The sequence below is a fragment of the Lemur catta genome, chromosome 2, assembly GCF_020740605.2.
Source record: "Lemur catta isolate mLemCat1 chromosome 2, mLemCat1.pri, whole genome shotgun sequence".
In the NCBI taxonomy this organism is placed as follows: Eukaryota; Metazoa; Chordata; class Mammalia; order Primates; family Lemuridae; genus Lemur; species Lemur catta.
Window position 1 is genome coordinate 59,388,047 of NC_059129.1, and position 13,171 is coordinate 59,401,217.

The window sequence follows — 13,171 nt, forward strand, 5'->3', positions numbered from 1 at the left end:
CTTCTCTTAGGTAAAAAAGAAAAGAAGTCTGGAGAATCAGTTAAGTATCTATTTGAGGAAGTTACTAGTACTTAACAGGAAGTAGGGAAACTCTTCAAAATTATTCCTTCTGTGTTATTCTGTATCTCCTAACAGGGGAAGAACATGACAAAACTAGTTTAGTGATTATCATACCCTAGAAAGGCCAGAGGTTCCTTTGGAAAACCTATAAAATCAAGACATACCTTTCCTGTTTCTTGCTTGTTTTCTTGTTTATTTTCTTTGTTTTTGTTCCTGCTGCTTTCTAATGTATGAGCTCTTAAGAGCAATTTATTCCCTTATGAAATGGCTGCTTCTACCTATTTCTCTCCTTCCTTCTTTAGAAAGAACACATATCCTTCCTTTTGGTGTAGCTGAAATGATCCTTTGATGTTTATTTTATGGAAAAGATTCCCTCATCTACACATTTTTCCCCTGATCTGTATTTATATTGGCTCCATGGAGAAAGCCAATTCGAGAGAGGCCTTGTGGCACTGTTGGGGTCAGATACTCCATCAACACCCTTGCCACTAGCCTACCATCAGCTAACTTCAGCCAAGGATGACCAAGGGGCCAGAAGAGGTCGTGCCTAACCAGTACTCAGAGCAATCCAGGAAGTCAAAGCAATCCAGGAGAATAGCAGGAAGATAGTAACTTAGTGGAGTAGGCTCTACAAACCCTTTATTGATCTCCCCAAAGAGATCAGTTCAGTCCTCTCAAAGCTGGAATGGACCAGAAGAAAAAGAAGCAGAAAATTAAAAAAAAAAAAAATGCCAAGAAGTCTATGCCTGAAATGACCATTTTATAGAGTTGATGGCAGGTTAATATTCACTCATGCAAATGATAACACCATAAAGATCATCTCTATCAAAAACCAGTTCAATTCTACCCAACACGCCTGCTTCTCTCCTCTGGTTCCCTTTCTTTTCTCCTCTAAAATAACCCCCTGAGAGATTTTCTAAAATTACCTCCGAGCTGATTTCCAATTTGATAAAGTTAGTTTCTATAACATTTTCAATATTTGAATAACCACATTCTCTCTCATCCAAAACGAAATGTCCTTCCTATTCACTGTTACCCAAATTTCTTCACCCTCCAGGCTCCAGCTGCTCTGCAGCTATCCGGTCAAGGTCTCCTACACTCCCCTACAAAGATGTGCATTTTAGGAGCAATTATTGGGGCTTTTTAAAGAAAGAGCTGACTTCAGCCCAGTGGTACTAACAGCAAGGGCCTTGGAGGGGAAGATCTGTGGCTGAACCAACAAGATTTAAAAAGAGGACATCCTGAGGAGGAAACCCAAGTTCTCCAAATTTACTGAATTGCCCTTTGTATCTCAAGACTGAGATGATTATTTCTCTTGCAAATAGAAATGCTATATATATTAGACGAGAAACTGATAATATTTCATAGCTTTTAAAAAAAAGGAAATATATTTAACATGTCCAGTAAGGAACCACATATCCAAACCCTTAAGAAACTCATATTGCTCCTTACCCAACACAAATAAATAAGACATACCAACACCATCACCACCCTGCATCCCACACGCCACAAAGTAGGACTACATTTAATTTCTGAAACCCATTCAACTACTCTCTGAGACCCTTCCATACGTGGGAAGGTATGAAGACCCATCTCATGCTTGTAGTTGGGTGCTCTTAATTCCTCATCAGGCTTCAGGTGGATGGTGATTTCCTACAATGTCTTCAAAAAATGGGCCTGTAAAAAAAGCAGGCTTTTTTCTCACATGAAGAATTAAATATACCAATAATATAACATATTCACATAGCACAATTTTCATACTCTGTTACTAAGGACATCCTATAATCCTTCCACGTCACAGGCAGAGAAACCGAAACATGAGATTACAAAACCGAGTTACCCAATGTCACATAATGAGTCAGCAAACAAACTAATTTGAACACTTCTGGTTCTTCGTTCACCAACCCTCACCTCCCTTGTAAAACCCAAAGAACCCTAATGAGGGCCCATTCTGTCAGCCGAAGCAATTTCACAGCATCAGGCTCAGAAGAAATCTAATCATCGTATTTCCACACCAGACCCAAAATGAGCCCACGTATTTTCTGCATATTAGGTTTCACTGAGAAAATTCCACGCAGTATTTATTTAGACAAAAATAGTTTCAATTTAAGAAGCTATACTTTAGAAGGAAATAATCATCATGTCCCAATGGGACTGCCCTCTGCCGAGCATTAACAGGGTCATTTTCACAGAAATAATAAAGCTCACTGTTTTCCACTGAGCACAGAAACCATTATTTTAAGACAAAAGTTAAGAGAGTTTACCTGAGACAATTCAAACTCCTGTATGGTGGTATAATAATTACTCAGTGATATTATAATCACTAGAAATGATATGGACTTTTAGGGGACAAAACATAACAAAGGCTCATCAAGACCACAGCCTCATTTACTGTTGACATACCTTGATGTAAAAGGAATAGGCTGATGTCATGAACTCATTTAAAACAAAGAGTCCCTGAGAAACAAGAGAGGCATAATTAATTTGTTCAGATGAATTTAAGCCTGAATTCAGACTAAATATTTCCTGAACTCCCTCTTAAAAAGAAAACAAAAAGAGCAAGAGAAGGAAGCATACGAAGTCTTAGTTTCTTTTCTTTTTTTTTTTTTTTTGTGTGTGTGAGACAGAGTCTTGCTCTGTTGCCCAGGCTAGGCTGCCATGGCATTAGCCTAGCTCACAGCAACCTCAAACTCCTGGGCTCAAGCAATCCTCCTGCTTCAGCCTCTCAAGTAGCTGGGACTACAGATGCCTTCCATGATGCCCTGCTAATTTTTCTATTTTTAGTAGAGACGGGGTCTCACTCTTGCTCAGGCTGGTCTTAAACTCCTGAGCCCAAGCAATCCTCCCATCTCAGCCTCCCAGAGCGTTAGGATTATAGGCATAAGCCAAAGTCTTGGTTTCAAATAAATAGCAAAGCCTCTCTCACACAGCAAGTACTGGTTAAGACAACACTGACACCACCACAATAAACAATTACATAAATTGCAACACCTTAACTTTGCATAACAATTTGCACAGCACTCACAAACTTATTATCTTTCTTGTATAATAAGAGAAAGATAATTTATCATCTTAATTGTATCATCTCATTATGTATTTAACCAAAAATAATGATGTCTGGCACATTTGGAGGGCTTCTTATGAATGAGACACTGTGCTAAGTGCTCTACACGCATTATCTAATTCTCAGCCCTGTGAGGTGGGAATTCACAGACTCAGTGAAGTTAAAAAAAATTTGCTCAAAGTTATATAACAAGTAGAGAGGATCGGCCTCAAATCCAGTTTCATTCTAGAGCCCAAGCTCAGAACTACTATGTCATAATGCCTCTGTTGGACTTTCAGGTTCTTCCTACCATTATTATGCTTTTGTAGGTATTGTCTTCCTCCCTCCAAAAGCTGGAAGTCAGGTGGCACTGATCAACTGAAAGGTTAAGTGGGTTGCCACGTAGTCACAGTCAGGCAGGGACACTGCCAGAGTCAGATGGGAGACCCCAGGAGTCCTGTCCTCTGAGCACCTTATTCTGCTTCATTATCCTAAGGAGGTAAAGCCCTCGCAAATGTGAAACTGCCTGCCTACCCACCACCTCCTCCTCCTGCAGCAGGTAATTGTCATACCTTAGAAGCCTCATTTCACAGAGAAAATACAGGCACTAGGGAGTCAGTTAAGTTTCCTCCAGGTCAGTCAAGTCACTTCCTATATCTTTTGTTCCTGATCTAACAACTGGCTCAACCCTGCATTCCATAGCACTTCTCTCTGCAGACACACAACCCTAAAGATGCACACTGAATAAAAGAGTGGGTCTAAAAGGGGGAAAAAAGGAGGAAGAGAGAGGAAAGGAGAGCAGAGGAGGGGAGGGGAGGGGAGGGGAGGGAAGAAGAGCAGAGGGGAAGGGAGAGGAAAGAAAAAAAAAGGAAAAAGCTGTTATTGGGTTTCTGTAACAGGAGAAACAAAATTGATTAGGGAATAGAAAATATTTTCAAAAGAGCTTCTAAATAGCTATACACATTATAAAGAAAATGTAAAATTTGTCACATCACTGGATTGTATGAATTTTCTAGGAAAGTCTACTTAAACAAAAAGTAGGGATTAAATTAGCAGTGTGGTCTCCTTTTTTAATAGTAATCCAGTACAGATCTATGCCTTCATCCACCCCCTCATCAAAGAGAAATCCAACATGAATCCCATCCTCAGAGAGTTTAGTGTCTAGTTGGGAGATAAGATATTTAAATAAACACATGTAATTTAAATGTATAAAAAGATAAATTCCATAAGACAAATATGATAAAGTACTATGGGATTTCTTAAGAGAAAAAAATCCTTCAATATTAAGGAAAGCAAAATCTTTCTAGGGGAGATATGCAATTGAAGAGCCCAGATGAATTTAAAAATACATATATTTTGGGAAAAAATGATAACGATTTAACCAACCAAACTTTAGGGTTGTCTGAGAGCTATTTTGTAGTCACTAGAAGAATAGATGAGATGAGAGACCTGAGGAGTCTTGGTCTTGTCAAATCAAATAACAACACACTTGAAGGTCACAGCTTTAATCAAAGCACCTATAACTTAAGAAAACGATTTCCAGCACTAGTGACAGCAAGTACAGGCAAAAAGAAGGTGCTGCCCAACCACAATATCTATCTGCATCCTCTCTTTCGCTTCCTAATTGTGCTCTGTGCCAGCTGCCTGCATGTCCTTGCCACTCATTTACTTCTTGACCCCACAAAAATCTCATTTTTCTCCCCACCAATACTGTCCTGCAGCCCCAATGTCACTAAGGACCTCTATATCATAATACCTTTTGATAACTCTCAGCACGTTCCTTCTAACTCTCCCTTCACCTGAGTTCCGTAACACTACAGCAGCTGTTTGCAAGCATACTGTTATTAGGAGAACCCTTCTTTCATATGACATCTTGCCTAGAATTCCAACTAATTACTGTAGCTTTATGGTAAGCCTTCAAATCAGACAGTGTAAGTCCTCCGATTTTGTTCTTTCTCAAGGTAGTTTTGGCTATTCTAGATCAGTGCACTTCCACAAATTTTTTCAAGCAGTCTGGAAATTTCTACCCTCCCCCAAAAAACTATTGGTACATGTTATTGGAATTTCATTGACTCTAAATATTAATTTGGGAGAAATGGCATCTTAACATATTGGGAACTCCAATAATGATTCTCTTTATGTTTCTCCTACTTTGGATTCATTAACTTTTTTAGATTTATGAGTCTACAGTTTTCACCAAATTTAGAAATATTTTGCTATTATTTCCTTAAATATTTTTTATCCCTCCTTTTCTTATGCAACTCCAACTGCACAAATATTAGACTACTTGATATTGTCCTGGAGATTATTGAGTATCTGCCCATTTTTCCTTCTTCTTTCTTCAGTTTGAATAGCTTTGATTGCCCTATCTTCAAGTTCACTGATCTTATCTTCTGCAAGGTCCAATCTAATATTAAGCCTAATAAAAATTAGTGCAATTTTTATTATAAAAATTATTTCTTTCAGTTCTACAATTTCCATTAATTCTTTGAAATCGTTTCCATTTCCCTGCTGAGATTCCCTATAACTTCACTTTTTGAGTCTTTTTCCTTAAAACCTTGAAAATGTTTGTAATAGCTGTTTTAAAGTCTTTATTTAGTAAGTTCCAAGATCTCTGTCATCCATAGGTCTGTTACAATTGATTACATTCTTTGCTTTTTTCCCCTCAGCTTCTTGATTGTATGCTGGACATTGTAGATGCTATGTTCTTGAAAGCGTGGATTTTGTTGTCTTTCTTTAAAGACTATTGGGCTTTTCTGTAGCGGACAATTAATTTACTGGAAGAACCATAATTCTGTCAAGCCCTGTTTTCAGGATCCATTTTCATGGGTCCAGAGTAGCTTTATTCTAGAACTAGAATATCCCTATTCCTAAGGTATGGCCTTTCTGAGGTCCCAACTCAATTCCCTGCCGTTGAGTGAGTTCTCTCCATTCTAACTGGTCTGTACTCAAAAATCTCCCGGTACTATGCTGTTCCAAGGTATTCCCAGTACTTTGGGAATCCACTTCAAGTGTCCTGGTAGTTATTCTCTGACAGACCTCACAGAAATGCACTCACTACATGATTGGTTAGTTACGTGACCAAAGATTCAAGGGACCCCGTGCAGGTTTCTGGAGCTCCTTCTCTGCACAGTTCCCTCCCCTCTGGTGCCCTGCCCTGCAAATTCCACCAACACTAGCACCCTTAAACTCCAATTGCTCCACTTAGTGAGGTCATTTCTCTCTTTTTGGGTTCCATTTCTCTGCGCTGTGTTTTGAATAGTGCTCTCAGACAGAAAGCCACTCTCCCCCATGTGGCTCCCTTCTGTCAATGATCACAGCCTCCTGCCGTCTGTTATCAAATGCCTGAAATATATTTTGACTAGCTTTATAGTTATGTATGGCAGAAGGGTAAGCCTAAAACTCATTACTTTCTCATGGTCAAACCAAAAGTCTGTCCATGTATATTCAATGGCAAGACACTAAAAATCTCAGTGGGCAACTGATAAAAGTAGGACTTTGTGAGACTTCTAAATGCCAGTATCTGTGGGTTTACGCTCTTCATAGAAATATCATTCAATCTCCTTCCTGGGAGAAAAAGAACTTGGTGTGCCAGGATTCTGGACAGAGGAAAGAATTTAGTAGGGATGAGTGGGCTGACTTCTCTTTAGAGAGAAAGCAGACCTTCCATTCATCCTTCAGATTTGGGCTGCACTCTCCATCCCCACTCTCCCTTGCACTTAGTATCAAGAACTTAATTAATACCTTACTGATTCAATTTGTCCAGAAATTATGCATCTGCTTCCTGGAGGGCAGGGTAGAAATAGATGTCTGACTTGGTCAGCTAGGAATGGTATCCTGGGCATATAGCTACTCAATTTAGAGGTTAAACAAGCCACTCATTTTAGCATCCTGCCTCGTGCCCATTTGCTGGTACCTAAATTTCTCTAATCCCAAAGATTTTCTAGGACACTATGAGCAAATTTTCTTCCTTTTTATCTAAATTTCCCTTTGCCAGAACTTTATCTTTACTTTCCTGCACCCTACGTCATTTGCCATTTTCCCATTGACTTTCCATCTTCACATAATGTGGTTTGTATTACAAATGTCTCCTAATTTTATCGAAGAAGGATCTTGTTCTTCTTTTATTATATCTACTTGAAAAAGGAGGTTCCTGCTTCCATCTGGTTAAGAATCCATTCTTAATAACCATCTTAAGCTTCACAGCCACATTATCAACAATTTTTACTCTGGTTTTGCTGTTTGGGGGGGTTCTTTGTTAATCACTTTTTCTTGTATCCCATATCATCCTCTCTTGAATTCACTTTACAGCTTTACAGAGCACATGATTTTTCAGAGAGTGCACGCGGGTGATAAACTTCTGAATATTGTATAGTTTATGTGTCGTTATTTTGTTCTTATTCCAAATAAGAATAGGAATTCTAGGTTCAAAATCCTTTCCCAGAGAACTTTAATAGCATTGTTTCAGACTTCTTTTTCTACTAACATGGCAGATTAGATTTTTGGAGAAACTTCTTCGAGTTCTCACAACTGACATTGCTGGGTGAAACATCCGGATGAGTGGGGTGAAAGTAGAGGAATTCCTCGGAGGTAGAAATGAAGAGGAAGCTGCTTTCTGCTGCCCTTTCTTCCTTTCTCTGAGCCTGTCATGGAGTTCTAGGGTTGCCTTGCATTAACATTGACTTTAACATCCATAATGGACCAAATCCATCTCCTGTCCCCAGGCAAACAATCCCTTTATGTTTTATGAGCCACTCTTAAGACTTCATCTTGAGAGACAGAGATCCAAACTCTCCATATACACAGGGACAGAGAAAAAGAAAGGGAGAGAGAGAAGCAGGGGAAATGTCCCCAGAGCAGTTCTCATTAATTTCCTGGATGTCTGCCCCATCTTACCCTAGAAATTTCCCCCGGAGCTCCATTGAAAAATATAGCTGTACTCTTCTTTATAGTTTTCTCTAAATTTGCTTTGGGTTATATTTATTCTGCTGCAGTTTCTCCACCCATCCAACCCAACCTGCTATCTGTGCTTCAGAAGTCCCTCAAAACCTCTCTGGTTGTCTTATGTCACCCTGTTGTGTTTTCCATTACTATTTTGGATTTTCTTTTTCTAATTCTCTTGTTTCAATGTGTCACAGTGTCTAATACATAGTAGATATAACCAATGCCTTTTGAAAGAAAAGAAAAATTTACATTTGCTAAAATGAAAAGATGACTGTGTTTTAGCCATTCATTTATAAATCCATTTATTCATTCAATCTTTTTTCTTTTTCTTTTTTTTTTTTTTTGAGCTCTGCTATGTACTAGGCATAGTTCTAAGCTTTGGGAAAACAGCAGTAACAAAAGAAAGTCCCTCTTTGAAAGGAGCTTACATCATAGTGTTATCATATTTTTTAAAATACAAGTTGAAGAACAATATAAATAACAGGATAACATTTTTATGTGCAAATGAGTACATGTGTACCTGTATCTGTACGTGTGTATTTCCTTTCAGATATAACCATCAGGAGGTAGAATTGGAAAAGTGGCAAATGAGGTTTTTTTAACTTCCTTTATTTGTATTTATGTATTGTTCGTTAATACAATCAATTCAGACTCTGTTTTAGGAGCTTGGAACATACCAGTGAACAAAAAGCAGGCAAACCTTTCTGCCTTCTTGGAGATCACATTCTAGGAGGAAGAGTCTGATACTAAACGATAAACATAATAAATTAGTACCTCAAGTAGTATGTGAGCAGGTGATAAGAACTATGGAAAAACAGAACAGGACAATGGAAATTGGAAATATGATATATGAGATCATTGGTAATGGGCTGCAATTTTAAATGATCAGGGTAGAGTTCACAGAAAAAGCAACATTTTAGCAAAAAGTGGAAGTGGGGGAGTTGTAGTTGAAAAAGGAAGGGGGAAAGTATTCCAAGCAGAGGGAACAGCAAATGCACAGGCGTCAGGGTGGAAGCATGCCTGTTATATTCCAGGAACAGCAGGGAGCCAGTGTGTCAGGAACAGAGAAGGTACAGGCAAGAGAAGTAAGAGAGAAAGCTGGAGAGGACGTTGGGGTGGAGGATGAGCAGTGCAGACAATGGCCCTTTATGTGAATATAAGGACTGGATTTGATTACAAGGGAATTTGGGAGCCATTGGGAGGTTTTTGAGGAGAAAAGTGGAATTATCTGGCATATTTTGAAAGGATCACTGTGGCTCTATTAGAACAGACCAAAGGAAGGTAGGGGTAGAAGCAGAGAGGAGGGCAGGGAACCCTTGTAATAACTATAAATGGCTACAATAAATGATAGTGATGACGCTGGCAGTAGAATTGCTACAAAGTGGTCAGATGAAAAGTAGAGCCAACGGAATTTTCTGATGGATCTAATGTGGGATTTGAAGGTCAAGGATGCCTCCATGGCTTGAGCAACTAAAAAGGTTGAGCTGCATCAGCTCCGTTAGGGCTATGAGGGAGGGAGCAGTGGAGATCAGGAGTTCAATTTAGAACATGCTAAATCTGAGATGTCATTCTGATATCCAAGGGAAGATATCAGTAGGTAGTGAGGTACAGGAATCTAAAGTTCAGGAGACAGTACTGGGCGGGAGATTCCAATCTGGGAGTCATGAGCATAGATATATGGTATTCAAATTTTGAAAAGCCAGCACATAATTTTTCTTACCTACCTTGTTTAATCTCCTATTACTTTGAATACTTTGTCTAACACAAGTTATCAACTATCGACTGTTGAGTGTGTCCCCTCCTCTCCATTCCCCCTGCCATTTCCCCACTTTTGTTATCTCTCACTTGGTAGAGATGCTCCTGCCTCCCATGAGTTTACCAATCAAGCGAACCTGTACCCCACTACCAGGTTAATGTAACTCAAGCACACCTCTGATCAAGCAGTAACTCCTCAAAGATTACTCGTCACCTGCTGAATTAAAGGACCAAATGCTTACCCCTAGATCACAAGATAATCCCACCACACCTTTCCTAATTTACAACTCACCAGACCCCTTGACACACATCATGTTCCTGCATTAATACTACTGCTGTGGGTTCTTGCCTCGGTACATTGTGCATGCTGGTTCCACCGGAAATGCCTTTCCTCTGCATCCCTGAATACCTAAACCCTGTTCTTCACAGCATGATACAAATGCCACCTACTTCAGTGGAGCTCAGTCGACTGCCCCATCTGAAGGTGACCCTCCACCCTAGAGCCCCCACTGTATGATAGGGGACAGAGTATGGCATAGGCAATACTTCCCAAAGTGGGGGCAGCAGGACAGATATCAGCCCCAGGAGAAATTCTGGAAATAAAGACTTCCATAGGCAAATAAGTTTGCATAATACTCCACAGCACTACCCTCCTTAGAAATTCACATTACGTAGTCACATACTGAATGCTCTCAAAAGTCCTATGGGAGGAAAACATATATAACTTTCCTTAACCCAGCTTTCACAAATGTATTGGACTTTGAAACCCTTCCATCACTAAATACCTATTCTATGAAACTAGCATTCCAAGATTCTCACATGGTGAATTCTTGAACTTGGAAGGGGGAATGGGAATTCTAGACCTGATTAAGCACCTGTCAGTGCTGGCCTTTCTGAGGACCAGACCCAGATAAAGTCCCCATGCATCCTAACAAGAGTGGCAGGCTGTTCTCAGCTCAAAGTAGGGAAATTGTACACTCCAACATGGGTAAGGTGATCATACATCCCATATGGGTGACAAGTTGTCCCGTTCCCAAGCCCAGGCAGGGTAATCACACACCCCAGCAAGGGTGACATATTATCCTCACATAATTATTAATTGTGGACTTCACACTCTCGAAAGCATCACGGTTTGGGTGATGAATTATACAGTCAGTTAGTTATAAGTCTATAGACTTCATTATATCCAGTTCCTACATCAAACCAAACCATCCTACCAGAGAGTAGAATCTAGAATTAACAATTTTCCTATTACCTAGAATTTTGTTTTTCTGGGCTCTGGGCAACTGTATACCAGCCACAGTTGTTCCCTAACTCCTATCATATTGATTTAATCAATGTGATAGGACTTGTGCCCGAGACTCCTGTTTCATTCATTAGGACCCCATTGGAGCTAAATCTAGTCATAAACCCAGATAATTTTGCTACAGATCCCTTAGCCATCGCTCCCCATGCACTCCAGGCTACTTGATAGGGCCCTGCTCCCAACAGACTATTTAAACCATGACAATATCACCAACACACCAACACCTGAATGCAATGTTTATCACACCCAGAACCAGCAACTGTGGTGCCTATGTCCCCCTCATCCTCTCAGGACTAAAGCTTCCTACATACTGGCACCAGCCTAGTGGGTTTTGAAAAACACCCCTGCCCCAGTTCCTGAAGATTAGATGGCTTACTTCCCCCACAATGACTTATGGCCACATGGTTATGATGCCAGATAACTAGCTGTGTGGCCTTTATCAAGTCACGGCTCTTCCTGAATCTCAGTTAAGTCATCTCTGAAATGAGATGGCTGGTCTGGATGGTGTCCAACCTTCCATCCAACTGTGATGAACTCCCTCCTTCAGACCTTACCCACTTCCATATGTGGCCTCACTTCCCAACTATCCCTTAAAGATGAGGCCTCTTTCCATACTATTTTTTTATCTCCTTCAGGGCATGGCAGAGAATTTGAACATGGTTGGAACTCAATAAATATATGTTGCATGAATATCTTTAAATATGTGAGGCATTTAAGGCTCCAAAAAAATTCAAAATTAGACTTTGAGATGATGAAGAATTAAATGAAATCTAAGGAATGAAACGATCTAGTCAAAGCAGCAAGCACTACAGAGAAATAATTCCATGTCGTTTTCTAGCACGGCTGCTAGTGAACTGGCACTGCCAATAACGGCTGACACTGGACACTCGCTAGGTGTGAGATGCCGCGCTCTCAGTGGTTTCCACACTGCAAGCCTCACTACAACCCTATTAGGTAGGTTCTATTATTGTCCCCACCTTACAGATGAGAAAACTGAAGTGCAGAGGGATGCAATAACTTGCCTTAAGTGCCCCAGGCAGCAAGAGATGTACTTGTTCAAACCCGGGCAGTCTAGCTCCAAAGTCCACATGCTCAACGCCAGCACCAGCCTGCCTCTCCCTCCCTCCCACCAGCGAGTGCTCACGTGAGCATCCCAACACCACCAGGCTATTGGCCACCTGGCAGAAACTGAGGCCCAGAGAGGCTTACAGATCCCTCAGTGTCCCAGAGCTGTCCCCCTTACCACAATAAACTTTTGAAACATCACTGACAGCTGAGAAAGAGGCACAGAGTAAAGTGGGGGCTGTGATTAGGAGACAGTGATCCCGGAGACGCAGGGTTAAAATTGGCAGTAAATTGACAGGAAGAGGCATTTGTGGGAGACACAAAGAAGCAAGAAGTGACAGCCCCAGGCACCCACCTGGAGGGAAGGTAAAGGGGAGTGAGAAGCCTGGTGAGGTGACAGAATGGACAGCGGGGACCCAGAGGGGTGGGAAGGTAGACAGGGAGAACTTTAGGAAGGACAGGAAGAAAATGTTATTTGTAATTGCACACATTTTCAGCACCAGTACCAAAGTGATAGAAAAACGTACATTTCGAATTCAGGAAGCACAGTTTGGGATCAGGCCGGTTTAACTGGAGCAGCACTCACGAGAGAATCTGGTACAGTGAGGGGCACATAATAGGCACTCAATAAATGTTTGTTCCAAATAAAAGAGACAAAGGGAGGAAAATCTGAGAATTGCTTTCATAAAGAGAAAGGCACCTAAGGGAGTAGGTGCTCAATAAATATTATTTTTTATCTGTGTACAGTGAGAAGCCTGGGGAGCTGTAAAAGATTATCTGATCCATTTCCAAAGAGCCCTGAGCCTCTGATTTCAATTCTCACAAATTCCCTGGAGAGACTGTGGAATTCCTCACTGGGGACTTGAGAACACATTTCCTAAAAGAGCCACTTGGAGGGAGTGGTTTAGACCATTTCAAAGCAGATGAATTGAGGTAGAGAGGTTAGACCAAATGGCCCTGCGGTCCTTTTGAGTTCTAATGTCCATGTAATGCCCTCA

At 40.6% G+C, this 13,171-nt stretch overlaps 1 protein-coding gene across 1 annotated transcript in view; it reads right to left on the bottom strand.

Annotated features, from left to right (window-relative positions):
* The window catches only part of PKHD1 (PKHD1 ciliary IPT domain containing fibrocystin/polyductin), a 414,564-nt gene that overhangs the window by 314,331 nt on the left and 87,062 nt on the right, over nt 1–13,171 (bottom strand). The gene's annotated exons all lie outside the window — the stretch shown is intronic.